This window comes from Ranitomeya variabilis, chromosome 2 (assembly GCF_051348905.1).
Source record: "Ranitomeya variabilis isolate aRanVar5 chromosome 2, aRanVar5.hap1, whole genome shotgun sequence".
Lineage (NCBI taxonomy): Eukaryota > Metazoa > Chordata > Amphibia > Anura > Dendrobatidae > Ranitomeya > Ranitomeya variabilis.
In genome coordinates this window covers 959,215,129-959,236,329 of record NC_135233.1, presented here as the reverse complement: position 1 = coordinate 959,236,329, position 21,201 = coordinate 959,215,129, and positions in this window count along the sequence as shown.

Genomic DNA, 21,201 nt, shown 5'->3' with positions numbered 1-21,201 from the left:
GGGATTATGTGTGGTAATGTGGTGAAGGGCGGGATTATGTGTGGTGATGTGGTGGAGGGGCCAGATTTTGTGTGATGATGTGGTGGGGGGGTGGTATTATGTGTAGTGATGTGGTGGGGTCGGGATTATGTGTGGTAATGTGGGGGCGGGATTATGTGTGGTAATGTGGGGGCGGGATTATGTGTGGTAATGTGGTGGGGATGGGATTATGTGTGGTAATGTGGTGGGGGGCAGGATTATGTGTGTTGATGGGGCGGGGGTGTGGGATTATGTGTGGTGATGTGGTGGGGGGGCGGGATTATGTGTGGTGATGTGGTGGGGGGTGGGATTATGTGTGTTGATGTAGTGGGGGGCGGGATTATGTGTGGTGATGTGGTGGGGATGGGATTATGTGTGGTAATGTGGTGGGGGGCAGGATTATGTGTGTTGATGGGGCGGGGGTGTGGGATTATGTGTGGTGATGTGGTGGGGGGGCGGGATTATGTGTGGTGATGTAGTGGGGGGGCGTAATTATGTGTGGTGATGTGGTGGGGGTGGGATTATGTGTGGTGATGTGGTGGGGGTGGGATTATGTGTGGTGATGTGGTGGGGGGGCGGTATTAAGTGTGGTAATGGAGTGAGGGGCGGGATTATGTGTGGTGATGTGTTGGAGGCGGGATTATGTGTGGTGATGGGGGGGTCGGATTATGTGTGGTGATGTGGTGGGTGTGCGGGATTATGTGTGGTGATGTGGTGGGGGCAGGATTATCTGTGGTAATGTGGTGGGGGCGGGATTATCTGTGGTAATGAGGTGGGGGGTGGGATTATATGTGGTAGGGGGCGGGATTATGTGTGGTGATCTGGTGGGGGGTGGGATTATGTGTGGTGATGTGGTGGGGGGCGGGATTATGTGTAGTGATGTGCTGGGGGGCAGGATTATGTGTGGTAATGTGGTTGGGGGTGGGATTATGTGTGGTAATGTGGTGGGGGGTGGGATTATGTGTGGTAATGTGGTGGGGGTGGGATTATGTGTGGTAATGTGGTGGGGGTGGGATTATGTGTGGTGATGTGGTGGGGGGCGGGATTATGTGTGGTGATATGGTGGGGGGGCGGGATTCTGTGTGGTAATGTGGTGGGGGTGGGATTATGTGTGTTGATGTAGTGGGGGCGGGATTATGTGTGGTAATGTGGTGGGGGGCGGGATTATGTGTGTTGATGTAGTGTGGGGCGGGATTATGTGTGGTGATGTGGTGGGGGTGGGATTATGTGTGGTAATGGGGTGAGGGGGCGGAATTATGTGTGGTAATGTGGTGGGGGGTGGGATTATGTGTGGTAATGTGGTGAAGGGCGGGATTATGTGTGGTGATGTGGTGGAGGGGCCAGATTTTGTGTGGTGATGTGGTGGGTGTGCGGGATTATGTGTGGTGATGTGGTGGGGGCAGGATTATCTGTGGTAATGTGGTGGGGGCGGGATTATCTGTGGTAATGAGGTGGGGGGTGGGATTATATGTGGTAGGGGGCGGGATTATGTGTGGTGATCTGGTGGGGGGTGGGATTATGTGTGGTGATGTGGTGGGGGGCGGGATTATGTGTAGTGATGTGCTGGGGGGCAGGATTATGTGTGGTAATGTGGTTGGGGGTGGGATTATGTGTGGTAATGTGGTGGGGGGTGGGATTATGTGTGGTAATGTGGTGGGGGTGGGATTATGTGTGGTAATGTGGTGGGGGTGGGATTATGTGTGGTGATGTGGTGGGGGGCGGGATTATGTGTGGTGATATGGTGGGGGGGCGGGATTCTGTGTGGTAATGTGGTGGGGGTGGGATTATGTGTGTTGATGTAGTGGGGGCGGGATTATGTGTGGTAATGTGGTGGGGGGCGGGATTATGTGTGTTGATGTAGTGTGGGGCGGGATTATGTGTGGTGATGTGGTGGGGGTGGGATTATGTGTGGTAATGGGGTGAGGGGGCGGAATTATGTGTGGTAATGTGGTGGGGGGTGGGATTATGTGTGGTAATGTGGTGAAGGGCGGGATTATGTGTGGTGATGTGGTGGAGGGGCCAGATTTTGTGTGATGATGTGGTGGGGGGGTGGTATTATGTGTAGTGATGTGGTGGGGTCGGGATTATGTGTGGTAATGTGGGGGCGGGATTATGTGTGGTAATGTGGGGGCGGGATTATGTGTGGTAATGTGGTGGGGATGGGATTATGTGTGGTAATGTGGTGGGGGTGGGATTATGTGTGGTGATGTGGTGGGGGTGAGATTATGTGTGGTGATGTGGTGGGGGGCGGTATTAAGTGTGATAATGGGGTGGGGGGCGGGATTATGTGTGGTGATGTGTTGGGGGCAGGATTATATGTGGTGATGTGGGGGGGGTCGGATTATGTGTGGTGATGTGGTGGATGGGCGGGATTATGTGTGGTGATGTGGTGGGGGCAGGATTATCTGTGGTAATGTGGTGGGGCGGGATTATCTGTAGTAATGAGGTGGGGGGTGGGATTATATGTGGTAGGGGGTGGGATTATGTGTGGTGATCTGGTGGGGGGGTGGGACTATGTGTGGTGATGTGGTGGGGGCGGGATTATGTGTAATGATGTGCTGGGGGGCGGGATTATGTGTGGTAATGTGGTGGGGGGTGGGATTATGTGTGGTAATGTGGTGGGGGGTGGGATTATGTGTGGTGATGTGGTGGGGACGGGATTATGTGTGGTAATGTGGTGGGGGGCAGGATTATGTGTGTTGATGGGGCGGGGGTGTGGGATTATGTGTGGTGATGTGGTGGGGGGGCGGGATTATGTGTGGTGATGTGGTGGGGGGGCGTAATTATGTGTGGTGATGTGGTGGGGGTGGGATTATGTGTGGTGATGTGGGGGCGGGATTATGTGTGGTAATGTGGTGGGGGCGGGATTATGTGTGGTGATGTGGTGGGGGGTGGGATTATGTGTGTTGATGTAGTGGGGGGCGGGATTATGTGTGGTGATGTGGTGGGGACGGGATTATGTGTGGTAATGTGGTGGGGGGCAGGATTATGTGTGTTGATGGGGCGGGGGTGTGGGACTATGTGTGGTGATGTGGTGGGGGGGCGGGATTATGTGTGGTGATGTGGTGGGGGGGCGTAATTATGTGTGGTGATGTGGTGGGGGTGGGATTATGTGTGGTGATGTGGTGGGGGTGGGATTAAGTGTGGTGATGTGGTGGGGGGGCGGTATTAAGTGTGGTAATGGGGTGGGGGGCAGGATTATGTGTGGGGATGTGTTGGGGGCAGGATTATGTGTGGTGATGTGGGGGGGTCGGATTATGTGTGGTGATGTGGTGGGTGGGCGGGATTATGTGTGGTGATGTGGTGGGGGCAGGATTATCTGTGGTAATGTGGTGGGGGTGGGATTATCTGTGGTAGTGAGGTGGGGGGTGGGATTATATGTGGTAGGGGGTGGGATTATGTGTGGTGATCTGGTGGGGGGGTGGGATTATATGTGGTGATGTGGTGGGGGGCGGGATTATGTGTAGTGATGTGCTGGGGGGCGGGATTATGTGTGGTAATGTGGTGGGGGGTGGGATTATGTGTGGTAATGTGGTGGGGGGTGGGATTATGTGTGGTAATGTGGTGGGGGTGGGATTATGTGTGATAATGTGGTGGGGGTGGGATTATGTGTGGTGATGTGGTGGGGGGTGGGATTATGTGTGGTGATATGGTGGGGGGCGGGATTCTGTGTGGTAATGTGGTGGGGGGTGGGATTATGTGTGTTGATGTAGTGGGGGCGGGATTATGTGTGGTAATGTGGTGGGGGGCGGGATTATGTGTGGTGATGTGGTGGGGGGTGGGATTATGTGTGTTGATGTAGTGGGGGGTGGGATTATGTGTGGTGATGTGGTGGGGACGGGATTATGTGTGTTAATGTGGTGGGGGGCAGGATTATGTGTGTTGATGGGGTGGGGGTGTGGGATTATGTTTTGTGATGTGGTGGGAGGGTGGGATTTTGTGTGGTGATGTGGTGGGGGGGCGTAATTATGTGTGGTGATGTGGTGGGGGTGGGATTATGTGTGGTGATGTGGTGGGGGTGAGATTATGTGTGGTGATGTGGTGGGGGGCGGTATTAAGTGTGATAATGGGGTGGGGGGCTGGATTATGTGTGGTGATGTGTTGGGGGCAGGATTATATGTGGTGATGTGGGGGGGTCGGATTATGTGTGGTGATGTGGTGGATGGGCGGGATTATGTGTGGTGATGTGGTGGGGGCAGGATTATCTGTGGTAATGTGGTGGGGCGGGATTATCTGTAGTAATGAGGTGGGGGGTGGGATTATATGTGGTAGGGGGTGGGATTATGTGTGGTGATCTGGTGGGGGGGTGGGATTATGTGTGGTGATGTGGTGGGGGCGGGATTATGTGTAGTGATGTGCTGGGGGGCGGGATTATGTGTGGTAATGTGGTGGGGGGTGGGATTATGTGTGGTAATGTGGTGGGGGGTGGGATTATGTGTGGTAATGTGGTGGGGGTGGGATTATGTATGGTAATGTGGTGGGCGTGGGATTATGTGTGGTGATGTGGTGGGGGTGGGATTATGTGTGGTGATGTGGTGGGGGGCGGTATTAAGTGTGGTAATGGTTTTGGGGCGGGATTATGTGTGGTGATGTGTTGGGAGCAGGATTATGTGTGGTGATGTGGGGGGGTCGGATTATGTGTGGTGATGTGGTGGGTGGGCGGTATTATATGTGGTGATGTGGTGGGGGCAGGATTATCTGTGGTAATGTGGTGGGGGCGGGATTATCTGTGGTAATGAGGTGGGGGGTGGGATTATATGTGGTAGGGGGCGGGATTATGTGTGGTGATCTGGTGGGGGGTGGGATTATGTGTGGTGATGTGGTGGGGGGCGGGATTATGTGTAGTGATGTGCTGGGGGGCAGGATTATGTGTGGTAATGTGGTTGGGGGTGGGATTATGTGTGGTAATGTGGTGGGGGGTGGGATTATGTGTGGTAATGTGGTGGGGGTGGGATTATGTGTGGTGATGTGGTGGGGGGTGGGATTATGTGTGGTGATATGGTGGGGGGGCGGGATTCTGTGTGGTAATGTGGTGGGGGTGGGATTATGTGTGTTGATGTAGTGGGGGCGGGATTATGTGTGGTAATGTGGTGGGGGGCGGGATTATGTGTGGTGATCTGGTGGGGGGGTGGGATTATGTGTGGTGATGTGGTGGGGGGCGGGATTATGTGTAGTGATGTGCTGGGGGGCGTGATTATGTGTGGTAATGTGGTGGGGGGTGGGATTATGTGTGGTAATGTGGTGGGGGGTGGGATTATGTGTGGTAATGTGGTGGGGGTGGGATTATGTGTGATAATGTGGTGGGGGTGGGATTATGTGTGGTGATGTGGTGGGGGGCGGGATTATGTGTGGTGATATGGTGGGGGGCGGGATTCTGTGTGGTAATGTGGTGGGGGGTGGGATTATGTGTGTTGATGTAGTGGGGGCGGGATTATGTGTGGTAATGTGGTGGGGGGCGGGATTATGTGTGGTGATGTGGTGGGGGGTGGGATTATGTGTGTTGATGTAGTGGGGGGTGGGATTATGTGTGGTGATGTGGTGGGGACGGGATTATGTGTGTTAATGTGGTGGGGGGCAGGATTATGTGTGTTGATGGGGCGGGGGTGTGGGATTATGTGTGGTGATGTGGTGGGAGGGCGGGATTTTGTGTGGTGATGTGGTGGGGGGGCGTAATTATGTGTGGTGATGTGGTGGGGGTGGGATTATGTGTGGTGATGTGGTGGGGGTGAGATTATGTGTGGTGATGTGGTGGGGGGCGGTATTAAGTGTGATAATGGGGTGGGGGGCGGGATTATGTGTGGTGATGTGTTGGGGGCGGGATTATGTGTGGTGATGTGGGGGGGGTCGGATTATGTGTGGTGATGTGGTGGATGGGCGGGATTATGTGTGGTGATGTGGTGGGGGCAGGATTATCTGTGGTAATGTGGTGGGGCGGGATTATCTGTAGTAATGAGGTGGGGGGTGGGATTATATGTGGTAGGGGGTGGGATTATGTGTGGTGATCTGGTGGGGGGGTGGGATTATGTGTGGTGATGTGGTGGGGGCGGGATTATGTGTAGTGATGTGCTGGGGGGCGGGATTATGTGTGGTAATCTGGTGGGGGGTGGGATTATGTGTGGTAATGTGGTGGGGGGTGGGATTATGTGTGGTAATGTGGTGGGGGTGGGATTATGTATGGTAATGTGGTGGGCGTGGGATTATGTGTGGTGATGTGGTGGGGGTGGGATTATGTGTGGTGATGTGGTGGGGGGGCGGTATTAAGTGTGGTAATGGTTTTGGGGCGGGATTATGTGTGGTGATGTGTTGGGGGCGGGATTATGTGTGGTGATGTGGGGGGGTCGGATTATGTGTGGTGATGTGGTGGGTGGGCGGGATTATGTGTGGTGATGTGGTGGGGGCAGGATTATCTGTGGTAATGTGGTGGGGGCGGGATTATCTGTGGTAATGAGGTGGGGGGTGGGATTATATGTGGTAGGGAGCGGGATTATGTGTGGTGATCTGGTGGGGGGTGGGATTATGTGTGGTGATGTGGTGGGGGGCGGGATTATGTGTAGTGATGTGCTGGGGGGCAGGATTATGTGTGGTAATGTGGTTGGGGGTGGGATTATGTGTGGTAATGTGGTGGGGGGTGGGATTATGTGTGGTAATGTGGTGGGGGTGGGATTATGTGTGGTAATGTGGTGGGGGTGGGATTATGTGTGGTGATGTGGTGGGGGGCGGGATTATGTGTGGTTATATGGTGGGGGGGCGGGATTCTGTGTGGTAATGTGGTGGGGGTGGGATTATGTGTGTTGATGTAGTGGGGGCGGGATTATGTGTGGTAATGTGGTGGGGGGCGGGATTATGTGTGTTGATGTAGTGTGGGGCGGGATTATGTGTGGTGATGTGGTGGGGGTGGGATTATTTGTGGTAATGGGGTGAGGGGGCGGAATTATGTGTGGTAATGTGGTGGGGGGTGGGATTATGTGTGGTAATGGAGTGAGGGGCGGGATTATGTGTGGTGATGTGTTGGAGGCGGGATTATGTGTGGTGATGGGGGGGTCGGATTATGTGTGGTGATGTGGTGTGTGGGCGGGATTATGTGTGGTGATGTGGTGGGGGCAGGATTATCTGTGATAATGTAGTGGGGGCGGGATTATCTGTGATAATGAGATGGGGGTGGGATTATATGTGGTAGGGGGCGGGATTATGTGTGGTGATCTGGTGGGGGGGTTGGATTATGTGTGGTGATGTGGTGGGGGCGGGATTATGTGTAGTGATGTGCTGGAGGGCAGGATTATGTGTGGTAATGTGGTGGGGGGTGGGATTATGTGTGTTAATGTGGTGGGGGGTGGGATTATGTGTGGTAATGTGGTGGGGGTGGGATTATGTGTGGTAATGTGGTGGGGGTGGGATTATGTGTGGTGATGTGGTGGGGGGCAGGATTATGTGTGGTGATATGGTGGGGGGGCGGGATTCTGTGTGGTAATGTGTTGGGGGGTGGGATTATGTGTGTTGATGTAGTGGGGGCGGGATTATGTGTGGTAATGTGGTGGGGGGCGGGATTATGTGTGGTGATGTGGTGGGGGGTGGGATTATGTGTGTTGATGTACTGGGGGGCGGGATTATGTGTGGTGATGTGGTGGGGACGAGATTATGTGTGTTAATGTGGTGGGGGGAAGGATTATGTGTGTTGATGGGGCGGGGGTGTGGGATTATGTGTGGTGATGGGGTGTGGGGGCGGGATTATGTGTGGTGATGTGGTGGGGGGGCGTAATTATGTGTGGTGATGTGGTGGGGGTGGGATTATGTGTGGTGATGTGGTGGGGGTGGGATAATGTGTGGTGATGTGGTGGGGGGGTGGTATTATGTGTGGTAATGGGGTGGGGGGCGGGATTATGTGTGGTGATGTGTTGGGGGCGGGATTATGTGTGGTGATGTGTGGGGGGGTCGGATTATGTGTGGTGATGTGGTGGGTGGGCGGGATTATGTGTGGTGATGTGGTGGGGGCGGGTTTATCTGTGGTAATGTGGTGGGGGCGGGATTATCTGTGGTAATGAGGTGGGGGGTGGGATTATATGTGGTAGGGGGCGGGATTATGTGTGGTGATCTGGTGGGGGGGCGGGATTATGTGTGGTGATGTGGTGGGGGGCGGGATTATGTGTAGTGATGTGCTGGGGGGCGGGATTATGTGTGGTAATGTGGTGGGGGGTGGGATTATGTGTGGTAATGTGGTGGGGGGTGGGATTATGTGTGGTAATGTGGTGGGGGTGGGATTATGTGTGGTAATGTGGTGGGGGTGGGATTATGTGTCGTGATGTGGTGGGGGGCGAGATTATGTTTGGTGATGTGGTGGAGGGCAAAGTTATGTGTGGTGATGTGGTGGGGGGCGAGATTATTTGTGGTGATGTGGTGGGGGCAGGATTATGTGTGGTGATATGGTGGGGGGGCCGGATTCTGTATGGTAATGTGGTGGGGGGCGGGATTATGTGTGGTAATGTGGTGGGGGCAAGATTATGTGTGGTAATGTGGTGGGGGGCAGGATTATGTGTGGTAATGTGGTGGGGGGTGGGATTATGTGTGGTGATGTGGTGGGGGAGCGAGATTTTGTTTGGTGATGTGGTGGGGGGCAAAATTATGTGTGGTGATGTGGTGGGGCGAGATTATGTGGTATTGTGGTCAGGGGGTGGGATTATGTGTGGCAATGTGGTGGGGGGCAGGATTATGTGTGGTAATGTGGTGGGGGGCGGGATTATGTGTGGTAATGTGGTGGGGGCGGGATTATGTGTGGTAATGTGGTGAGGGCGAGATTGTGTGGTGATGTGGCGGGGGGCGGGATTATGTGTGTTGATGGGGCGGGGTGTGGGATTATGTGTGGTGATGTGGTGGGGGGGCGTAATTATGTGTGGTGATGTGGTGGGGGTGGGATTATGTGTGGTGATGTGGTGGGGGTGGGATTATGTGTGGTGATGTGGTGGGGGGGCGGTATTATGTGTGGTAATGGGGTGGGGGGCGGGATTATGTGTGTTGATGTGTTGGGGGCGGGATTATGTGTTGTGATGTGTGGGTGGGTCGGATTATGTGTGGTGATGTGGTGGGTGGGCGGGATTATGTGTGGTGATGTGGTAGGGGCGGGATTATCTGTGGTAATGTGGTGGGGGCGGGATTATCTGTGGTAATGAGGTGGGGGTGGGATTATATGTGGTAGGGGGCGGGATTATGTGTGGTGATCTGGTGGGGGGGCGGGATTATGTGTGGTGATGTGGTGGGGGGCGGGATTTAGTGTAGTGATGTGCTGGGGGGCGGGATTATGTGTGGTTATGTGGTGGGGGTGGGATTATGTGTGGTAATGTGGTGGGGGGTGGGATTATGTGTGGTAATGTGGTGGGGGTGGGATTATGTGTGGTAATGTGGTGGGGGTGGGATTATGTGTGGTGATGTTGTGGGGGGGCGGGATTATATGTGGTAATGTGGTGGGGGGCGAGATTATGTGTGGTGATGTAGTGGGGGGTGGGATTATGTGTGGTGATATTGTGGGGGGCGGGATTCTGTGTGGTAATGTGGTGGGGGCAAGATTATGTGTGGTAATGTGGTGGGGGGCAGGATTATGTGTGGTAATGTGGTGGGGGGTGGGATTATGTGTGGTGATGTGGTGGGGGGGCGAGATTATGTGTGGTGATGTGGTGGGGGGCAAAATTATGTGTGGTGATGTGGTGGGGGGGCGGGATTATGTGTGGTAATGTGGTGGGGGCGAGATTATGTGTGGTAATGTGGTCGGGGGTTGGATTATGTGTGGTATTGTGGTGGGGCAGGATTATGTGTGGTAATGTGGTGTGGGGCGGGATTATGTGTGGTAATGTGGTGGGGGCGGGATTATGTGTGGTAATGTGGCGAGGGCGAGATTGTGTGGTGATGTGGCGCGGGGCGGGATTGTGTGTGGTGATGTGGTGGGGGCAGGATTATGTGTGGTGATGTGGCAGGGGGGTGGGATTATGTGTTTTGATGGGGCAGGGGGCAGGATTGTGTGGTGATGTGGCGGGGGGCAGTATTATGTGTGGTGATGTGGTGGGGGCGGGATTATGTGTGGTGATGTGGCGGAGGGATTATATGTGTTGATGGGGCGGGGGTGGGATTATGTGTGGTATAGTGGTGGGGGTGGGATTATTTGTGGTAATGTGGTGGGGGGCGGGATTATGTGTGGTAATGTGGTGGGGGCGGTATTATCTGTGGTATTGTGGTGGGGGGTAGGATTATGTGTGGTGATGTGGTGGGGGTGAGATTATGTGTGGTGATGTGGTGGGGGGCAGGATTATGTGTGGTGATGTGGTGGGGGGCGGGATTATGTGTGTTAATGTGGTGGGGGGTAGGATTATGTGTGGTAATGGGGTGGGGGGGCGGGATTATGTGTGGTGAGGTGTGGGGGGGCCAGATTATGTGTGGTGATGTGGTGGGCAGGATTATGTGTGGTCATGTGGTGGGGCGGGATTGTGTGTGGTAATGGGGTGGGGGGCGGGATTATGTGTGGTGATGTGGTGGAGGCGGAGCTAATGTACAGGGTGCGGGATTAGCGAGTAATCACGATGCCTCATATATATAGATGTTGAACAAAGCGTATAGTTCAATTTCCTGATTTAACCCTTTCGAAGCTAGACTGTCCAATAAAAAAATCCATCTGGATTCAACCCTTGACATTTGTTTTAAAAAGTCCCACCCTTTTGTTTTGCTGGACAAGTTGAATGCCACAGGAAGTGGTCCCCTTTAGGACCGCTTATGTACCTCCAAGAATTGACGAGAAAGGGGGTGACCTTTAAAGCCCTTATTTATATAGTCCAAATGTTCTTTGATGCTATCTTTTAGATGTCTCTGTTCTTCTAATATAAATTTTGTCACAGGGGCATTTTTGCATATAGATTACTCTTGTGGATAGGCAGGTAATGGTAGACTTAATGTTGTAAGTTTTGATTTTATTAGAGTCTGTAGAAGTAGTTTGAAGTGTTTTCCTCATGGATGTACGTGTGCAGCAGGAGCACTTGCCGCACGGACTGAAGCCTATTTTGGTTGATAAGAAATGTTTGACCGTTTGCCTCTTTATTGGCTGGATTGATTTCATTGTAGGGGTTAGAAGAAGACCCAAATTTTGGGCTTCACTATATACAAATTTGGGATTTTGGGGTAGTAGATCCCCTATGATTCTATTGCCCTGGAGAATAGTCCAGTACTTGCGGATAATTCTATTAAATTTCCCGCACCCTGAGTGATATTGGGCTTCAAGTGGTAATTCATAAATTTGTTGTTCCAAGCTGGGTGGATCGTCATTGGGTATTACCTTGTGGATGAGTTTTTCCCTAGGAATATTTTTCACAATGTATCTGGCTTTTTCTAGTATAGATAATTAGTATCCTTTTTCTATAAAATATTGAAGTTGCTGTTGTTCTTCCTTGTATTAATCTTCAATCTTAGTGAAATTATGCCTGATTCTGGTGTACTGTCCTCTAGGAACATTAGTGAGCCATATAGGTAGATGGCAGCTATTCACATGCATAAAACTATTAGTCCACATATTTCGTGTAACCTTTAGTCATTAGATTGTTGTCCTCAAAATAAATGGTGAGGTCTAAAAAGTGGAGAGTGGACTGACTGATGTTTGGTGTCAATTCTAGGCCATATGAGTTGTCATTGAGGCCTGAAATAAACCTATTCAAATCTTTCTCTTTTCCTTCCCAAACAAAAAGGATATCGTCGATAAAGCAGAACCATAACTTTAATTCTCTGTGTAGTTGGCCAGTGGAATAGATACAAAAGGCCTCCCATTTTCCTATACACAAGTTAGCATAACAGGGCGCGAAACGCGTCGCCATTGCCGTGCCCCATGTCTGTAAATACTACTGACGTTCATACAGGAAATAGATATGGGTCAAAATGAATTTAATGCTTTCTACAATGAAGCTAATTTGATTTTCCTCATAAATCCCCAAGTTGTGGATGAAAAAATTGGCTGCTTCACAACCTTTTTGGTGATCAATGACAGTATAGAGTGATTTGATGTCTAAAGTACCAAGGAAGCAGTTTTGATTCCACTGAAAGGATTCCAAAATTTGTAATGTATGAGTTGTATCTTTTAAATATGCTGGTAATTGTGGCATACATTTTTGAAGGTGTTTATCAACATATCTCGACAGATTAATGGTTCAGCAATTGATACCAGATATAATGGGTCTCCCTGGGGGACATGAGATACTCTTGTGTATTATTGGGACGTCATAAAATACTGCCGTGCTAGGGGTTTTGTTCAGTATGTAATAGAATTCTTTCTTGTTGCAAATGCCCGTGGATTTACTTTTTATGGCTAAATTATTAAGTTGTTTAGTAAAATTTGAGGTTGGGTCATAGGTAAGTTTTTTACATGTGACTTTGTCTCCTAGTAATCTAAGAGATTCTTGATGGTATGAACTTCAATCAAGAATAACAATACTGCCTCCTTTGTCAGCTGGACGGATAATAATGTTATTATTTTCTTGAAGGTCAATAATGGACTTCCTTTCTTTACTGCTGAGGTTATGTTGTATGAATCTTAGGTTATTTTTGTAGACTTTTCTGATCTCGGCCATTACCATGGTATCAAAGGAACAAAATGCGTTTGAGTATTCGTTGATTGGGTTAAATGTGGATGGTTTAGACAGAGCGATTTGTATGTATTGGTGTGAGGGTTGAAAGGTGCTTGTGATATCCGTTCCTTGTGTGGCTTTAGATTTTTTTTAGAAAATATTTTTTTAAAGCCAGATTGCGAAATAATTTTTTCACGCTCATTTATAAATTGAAAAGTTTTGCTGTGGCAGTTGGGGCAAATTTTAATACCTTTTGTAATAATGATTCTTCTTTCTGGGAAAGTGTATACATGCTCAGGGTTGAATCCAGATGGATTTTTTTATTGGACAGTCTAGCCCCAAAAGGGTTAAATCAGGAAATTGATCTATATGCTTTTTAATGTTCTACATGTATTATATTTCTTTTAAATACCTCTCCTCATCTATTTTTTGTGAGAATTCTTTATTATTTATATTCCCTTGGGATACTATATCGTTGTAGTTGATATAATTTTTTTTTATATTCCTTTATTGATGCCTTACGAAGAATCATGTCAGAATATATATTGTTTATACAATGCTTCTAGTAAGTATTTATATATACATATATATATATACTGCTAGCTCATATTTTATTTATTAATGTACTTCTATAGATAAAAAAAAATATTTTGCAACTATAATTCTATATCCTATCTATTTGTTTTTTACATGTACTCTATTTTAAAATTATTTGAAATAAATTATATATTTAAAGTGTTGACCTTCTTAATAACACAATAAAATAATCATTTTTGCAGCCCACATATTCACCTATATGGTCTGTATACATTTAGGACTCATACTCACTTGCGTGAAATATGGCCGAGTCTCGCATGTGAAAACCCGGCTCTGCCGCCGGCACTCCAGAGCGGAGCGTGTGGCCGCATAGCAATACATGGAGCTGCACGCTCCGCTACCAAGTGCCGGTGGCAGAGCCGGGTGTTACCATGCGAGACTCGGCCATATTTACGCAAGTGACTATGAGCCCTTATACACCATGGTTGCTTCCTGTGAGCCCACACAATATGCAAATACTACATTTCTGTTTTTTTCAGTCAAGATGGGGTGCAGTGTTGTGAATTAGACTTTTTTGGCTCCCTCTTGTGGTCACTAGTGATATGACTCTGGGATTGTCTTTCCTCAGTTTGGCACCCACCTGGGTCGTTAGTCCAGGGGTGTTGCTATATAAACTTCCTGGATTCTCAGTCCTGTGCCTGGCATCGTTGTAATCAGTTCCTTTCTGTTTGCTCCTGTCTGCTGGTCCTGGATCTTGCAAAATTAAGCTAAGTCCTGCTTCCTTGTTTTTTGGTTATTTGCATAGCTCTTATTTTTTGTCCAGCTTGTACTAAATGTGATTCCTGATTTTGCTGGAAGCTCTAGGGGGCTGGTGTTCTCCCCCCGGGCCGTTAGACGGTTCGGGGGTTCTTGAATATCCAGCGTGGAAATTTTGATAGGGTTTTTGCTGACCATATAAGTCATCTTACTATATTCTGCTATTAGTCAGTGGGCCTCTCTTTGCTAAATATCTAGTTCATTCTTACGTTTGTCTTTTCTCCTTACCTCACCGTTATTATTTGTTGGGGGCTTGTATCCAACTTTTGGGGTCTTTTCTCTGGAGGCAAGAAAGGTCTATCTTTTCCCTTCTAGGGTTAGTTAGTTCTCCGGCTGGCGCGAGACGTCTAGAACCAACGTAGGCACATTCCCCGGCTGCTGCTATTTGTGGTGCTAGGATTAGATATATGGTCAGCCCAGTTACCACTGCCCTAAGAGCTGTTTTTTTTGTGTTTGCAGACTTGGTATGTACTTTTGAGACCCTCTGCCATTGGGGTCATAACAGTATGCCAGGCCAAGGTTGAATGTTTAATGCATTGCAGAAGTGGGATTACAAGAAAGGAAAGTCTGAGGTTTTTTTATTTTTTTTCCTTCCTCTCTTTTTTCCTCCCCTTTACCTCTGAGTGGCTTGTGCTTGCTGCAGACATGAATGTCCAGACTTTGATTACAAGTGTGGATCAGCTTGCTGCTCGTGTGCAGGGCATACAAGATTTTGTTACCAGTAGTCCAATGTCTGAACCTAAAATACCTATTCCTGAACTGTTCTCTGGAGACCGATTTAAGTTTAGGAATTTCAGGAATAATTGTAAATTGTTTCTATCTCTGAGACCCCGTTCATCTGGAGACTCAGCTCAGCAAGTAAAAATTGTTATCTCTTTCTTACGGGGCGACCCTCAGGATTGGGCCTTCTCGCTAGCGCCAGGAGATCCGGCATTGGCAAATATTGATGCGTTTTTTCTGGCGCTCGGATTGCTTTACGAGGAACCCAATCTTGAAATTCAGGCAGAAAAAGCCTTGCTGGCTATTTCTCAGGGTCAGGATGAAGCTGAAGTGTATTGCCAAAAATTTCGGAAATGGTCCGTGCTTACTCAGTGGAATGAGTGTGCTCTGGCCGCAAATTTCAGAAATGGCCTTTCTGAAGCCATTAAGAATGTGATGGTGGGTTTCTCCATTCCTACAGGTCTGAATGATTCCATGGCGCTGGCTATTCAAATTGACCGGCGTTTGCGGGAGCACAAAGCCGCGAATCCTCTGGTGGTGTTGTCTGAACAAACACCTGATTTAATGCAATGTGGTAGAATTCAGACTAGAAATGAACGGAAAAATCATAGACGTCAGAATGGGTTGTGTTTTTACTGTGGTGATTCTACACATGTTATATCACCATGCTCTAAACGCCTAACTAGGGTTGTTAGTCCTGTCGCCATTGGTAATTTGCAACCTAAATTTATTTTGTCTGTGACTTTAATTTGCTCATTGTCTTCCTACCCTGTTATGGCGTTTGTGGATTCAGGTGCTGCCCTGAGTCTTATGGATCTGTCGTTTGCCAAGCGCTGTGGTTTTGTTCTTAAGCTGTTGGTAAATCCTATCCCTCTTAGAGGTATTGATGCTACGCCATTGGCGGAAAATAAACCGCAGTTTTGGACACAGGTAACCATGTGCATGACTCCTGAACATCGGGAGGTGATTCGTTTTCTTGTTCTGCATAAAATGCATGATTTGGTCGTTTTGGGTCTGCCATGGTTACAGACCCATAATCCAGTCTTAGATTGGAAGGCAATGTCTGTGTCAAGTTGGGGCTGTCAGGGAATTCATGGTGATTCCCCGCCGGTGTCTATTGCTTCCTCTACTCCTTCGGAAGTTCCTGAGTATTTGTCTGATTACCAGGATGTATTCAGCGAGTCCAGGTCCAGTGCTCTTCCTCCTCATAGGGACTGTGACTGCGCTATAGATTTGATTCCAGGTAGTAAATTTCCTAAGGGAAGATTATTTAATCTGTCTGTACCTGAGCATACTGCAATGCGTTCGTATATCAAGGAATCTCTGGAGAAGGGGCATATCCGTCCATCCTCTTCCGCTCTTGGTGCGGGATTTTTTTTTGTGGCCAAGAAGGACGGATCTTTGAGACCTTGTATTGACTATCGGCTTCTGAATAAAATCACTGTTAAATTTCAGTATCCTTTGCCTCTGTTGTCGGACTTGTTTGCCGGGATTAAAGGTGCCAAGTGGTTCACCAAGATAGATCTTCGTGGTGCGTACAACCTTGTGCGCATTAAGCAAGGAGATGAATGGAAAACTGCATTTAATACGCCCGAAGGTCATTTTGAGTACTTGGTGATGCCTTTCGGGCTCTCTAATGCTCCTTCAGTGTTTCAGTCCTTTATGCATGATATTTTCCGGAAGTATCTGGATAAATTTATGATTGTTTATCTGGATGATATTCTGTTTTTTTCTGATGATTGGGACTCGCATGTAGAGCAGGTCAGGATGGTGTTTCAGGTTTTGCGTGAGAATGCTTTGTATGTTAAGGGCTCAAAGTGTCTCTTTGGAATACAGAAGGTTCCCTTTTTGGGTTTTATTTTTTCCCCTTCTGCGGTGGAGATGGACCCAGTCAAGGTCCGAGCTATTCATGATTGGACTCAACCCACGTCAGTTAAGAGTCTTCAGAAGTTCTTGGGTTTTGCTAACTTCTACCGTCGTTTTATCGCTAATTTTTCTAGCGTTGTTAAACCTTTGACGGATATGACCAAGAAAGGTTCTGATGTTGCTAACTGGGCTCCTGCAGCCATGGAAGCTTTTCAAGAGTTGAAGCGCCGGTTTACTTCGGCGCCTGTTTTGTGCCAGCCTGATGTCTCACTTCCCTTTCAGGTTGAAGTGGATGCTTCTGAGATTGGGGCAGGGGCCGTTTTGTCGCAGAGAGGCCCTGGTTGCTCTGTAATGAGACCATGTGCTTTTTTCTCTAGGAAGTTTTCGCCTGCTGAGCGGAATTATGATGTTGGCAATCGGGAGTTGTTAGCCATGAAGTGGGCAATTGAGGAGTGGCGTCATGGGCTCGAGGGTGCTAAGCATCGTGTGGTGGTCTTGACTGATCACAAAAATCTGATGTATCTCGAGTCTGCTAAACGCCTGAATCCTAGACAGGCCCGCTGGTCATAGTTTTTCTCCCGTTTTGACTTTGTGGTCTCGTATTTACCAGGTTCAAAGAATGTGAAGGCTGATGCTCTTTCAAGGAGCTTTGTGCCTGACTCTCCTGGAGTCGCAGAACCAGTTGGTATTCTCAAAGAGGGAGTTATCCTGTCAGCCATTTCTCCGGATTTGCGACGTGTGTTGCAGAGATTTCAGGCTGGTAGACCTGACTCTTGTCCACCTGACAGACTGCTTGTTCCTGATAAGTGGACCAGCAGAGTTATTTCCGAGGTTCATTCCTCGGTGTTGGCAGGGCATCCGGGAATTTTTGGCACCAGAGATCTGGTGGCTAGGTCCTTTTGGTGGCCTTCCTTGTCACGGGATGTGCGGTCATTTGTGCAGTCCTGTGGGACTTGTGCTTGAGCTAAGCCTTGCTGTTCTCGTGCCAGCGGGTTGCTCTTGCCCTTGCCTGTCCCGAAGAGGCCTTGGACACACATTTCCATGGATTTCATTTCAGATCTTCCGGTGTCTCAGGGCATGTCTGTCATCTGGGTGGTATGTGATCGCTTTTCCAAGATGGTCCATTTGGTATCTTTGCCTAAGCTGCCTTCCTCTTCCGATCTGGTTCCTTTGTTCTTGCAGAATGTGGTTCGTTTACACGGCATTCCTGAGAATATTGTGTCTGACAGAGGATCCCAGTTTGTTTCCAGGTTCTGGCGATCCTTTTGTGCTAAGATGGGCATTGATTTGTCGTTTTCGTCTGACTTTCATCCTCAGACTAATGGACAAACGGAGCGAACTAATCAGACTCTGGAGGCTTATTTGAGGTGTTTTGTTTCTGCAGATCAGGATGATTGGGTGACCTTCTTGCCATTGGCTGAGTTTGCCCTTAATAATCGGGCTAGTTCCGCTACTTTGGTTTCGCCATTTTTTTGCAACTCTGGTTTCCATCCTCGTTTTTCCTCGGGACATGTGGAGCCTTCTGACTGTCCTGAGGTAGATTCCGTGGTGGATAGGTTGCAGCAGATCTGGAATCATGTGGTGGACAACTTAAAGTTGTCACAGGAGAAGGCTCAGCGTTTTGCCAACCGCCGCCGCAGTGTGGGTACCCGACTTCGTGTTGGGGATTTGGTATGGCTGTCTTCTCGATTTGTTCCTATGAAGGTCTCCTCTCCTAAATTTAAGCCTCGCTTCATCGGTCCTTACAAGATATTGGAAATCCTTAATCCTGTGTCCTTTCGCTTGGATCTTCCGGTGTCGTTTGCCATTCACAACGTGTTCCATAGGTCTTTGTTGCGGCGGTACGTTGCACCTGTGGTTCTTTCTGTTGAGCCTCCTGCTCCGGTGTTGGTTGAGGGCGAGTTGGAGTATGTGGTGGAGAAGATCTTGGATTCTCGTCTCTCCAGGCGGAGGCTTCAGTATCTGGTCAAGTGGAAGGGCTATGGTCAGGAGGATAATTCCTGGGTGGTTGCCTCTGATGTGCATGCGGCCGATTTAGTTCGTGCCTTTCACGCTGCTCATCCTGATCGCCCTGGTGGTCTTGGTGAGGGTTCGGTGACCCCTCCTTAAAGGGGGGGTACTGTTGTGAATTAGACTTTTTTGGCTCCCTCTTGTGGTCACTAGTGATATGACTCTGGGATTGTCTTTCCTCAGTTTGGCACCCACCTGGGTCGTTAGTCCAGGGGTGTTGCTATATAAACTTCCTGGATTCTCAGTCCTGTGCCTGGCATCGTTGTAATCAGTTCCTTTCTGTTTGCTCCTGTCTGCTGGTCCTGGATCTTGCAAAATTAAGCTAAGTCCTGCTTCCTTGTTTTTTGGTTATTTGCATAGCTCTTATTTTTTGTCCAGCTTGTACTAAATGTGATTCCTGATTTTGCTGGAAGCTCTAGGGGGCTGGTGTTCTCCCCCCGGGCCGTTAGACGGTTCGGGGGTTCTTGAATATCCAGCGTGGAAATTTTGATAGGGTTTTTGCTGACCATATAAGTCATCTTACTATATTCTGCTATTAGTCAGTGGGCCTCTCTTTGCTAAATATCTAGTTCATTCTTACGTTTGTCTTTTCTCCTTACCTCACCGTTATTATTTGTTGGGGGCTTGTATCCAACTTTTGGGGTCTTTTCTCTGGAGGCAAGAAAGGTCTATCTTTTCCCTTCTAGGGTTAGTTAGTTCTCCGGCTGGCGCGAGACGTCTAGAACCAACGTAGGCACGTTCCCCGGCTGCTGCTATTTGTGGTGCTAGGATTAGATATATGGTCAGCCCAGTTACCACTGCCCTAAGAGCTGTTTTTTTTGTGTTTGCAGACTTGGTATGTACGTTTGAGACCCTCTGCCATTGGGGTCATAACAGTGCAGAGTGTACATTATTGAGAAAAAAAAGAACTTTTTTAATTTACCATATGGCTGCAATGAAACAAAGAGTGAAACATTTAAAGGAATATGAATACTTTTCTTACCCACTGTATATATATTAAATAGATAGATAGAAGAAAAGCTGGCAATTCATCTGCTGTGTCCTGTAAAATCACAGCAGGAACTGACAGAATAGAATAGATGGATTTCATACAGTAAATACCGTATTTTCCGGCGTATAAGACGACTGGGCGTATAAGACGACCCCCCAACTTTACCAGTTAAAAAATAAAATCTTCTTAAAAGTTGGGGGTCTTCTTATACACCGTATGTCGTCTTATAGGGCCGGTGAATATGTGCCTTTTGGGGGGGGGGGGGAGTGATCCTGATGAGGACGAGGGGGCGTCTCACAGGAAAGTGAGTATCCCCCATTACCTTATCATAGCGCTGCAGCGTGGGGTCTCTGTGCTGGGAGCGGCGGCTGCTGTGCTGTGCTGTGGCGGCTCCTCTTCTGCAGTGTGGGGCCTCTGGTGCTGTGGGGCAGTGGCGGCGGCGTATCTTCATGCAGTCGGGGCTCCTCCGGCATCTCAGCCTGGAAGCCCCGCCGGCAACTCCATCGGTACAATGCGGTCAGGTGGCCTCCGGGAAAATGGCCGCTGCTCAGATTCAGATCTCGTCCCGAGATCTCGGGAGACGAGATCTGAATCTGAGCAGCGGCCATTTTCCCGGAGGCAGCTCAATAGGTGCGATGCGGTGGCCCGGCCGCTGGGGGCTGTGCATGCTCAGATTCAGATCTCGTCCCGAAATCTCGGGACACGAGATCTGAATCTAAGCAGCGGCCATTTTCCCGGAGGCCAGCGCATTACACCGATGGAGTTGCCGGCGGGGCTTCTAGGCTTTGAGATGCCGGAGGAGCCCCGACTGCATGAAGATACGCCACCGCTGCCACCGCCCCACAGCACCAGAGGCCCCACACTGCAGAAGAGGAGCCGCCACAGCACAGCACAGCAGCCGCCGCTCCCAGCACAGAGACCCCACGCTGCAGCGCTATGATAAGGTAATGGGGGATACTCACTTTCCTGTGAGACGCCCCCTCGTCGTCATCAGGATCACTCCCCCCCCCACCCACCATATACACCCGGCGTACAAGGCGATTCCCGGCGTACAAGACGACCCCCGACTTTTAAGAAGATTTTCAGGGGTTAAAAAGTCGTCTTGTACGCCGGAAAATACGGTACATATAGAATAGATAGATATATAGATGTCAGTGACAAATACAATTAGTGTAGTTTGTGTGCAAATTACTATACATGTATTTAATTAAACAAAGATTAATTTTTGTTAAAAAATGATGTGGGCTCCCGCTCTATTTTTGTAACTAGCAGAGGGAAAGATGATGGCTGAGAGCAGATGTTTTTATCCTGGGAAGGGGGTAATTCCCATGGAGCTTCCCAGGCCATTACTATTAGCTCATAACTGTATATTTAACCTTTACTGGCTATTAAAATGGGGGACCCTAAAAAAAATTAATAACCAGCAAAGGCTATGCGGACAGCAGCGGGCTGATATTAATATCCTAGGAAGGGGCCATGTATATGGGCCCCTCCTAGGCTAAAAACATCATCTCTCAGCTGCCCCAGAAAAGGCACAACTCTAAGATGCTCCAATTTTGGCACTGAGCCTCGCTCTTCCCACTTGCCTTGTAGCGGTGGCAAGTGAGGTGATAGTTGAGGGGTTGATGTCACTTTTGATTTGTCAGGTGAAATCAAGCC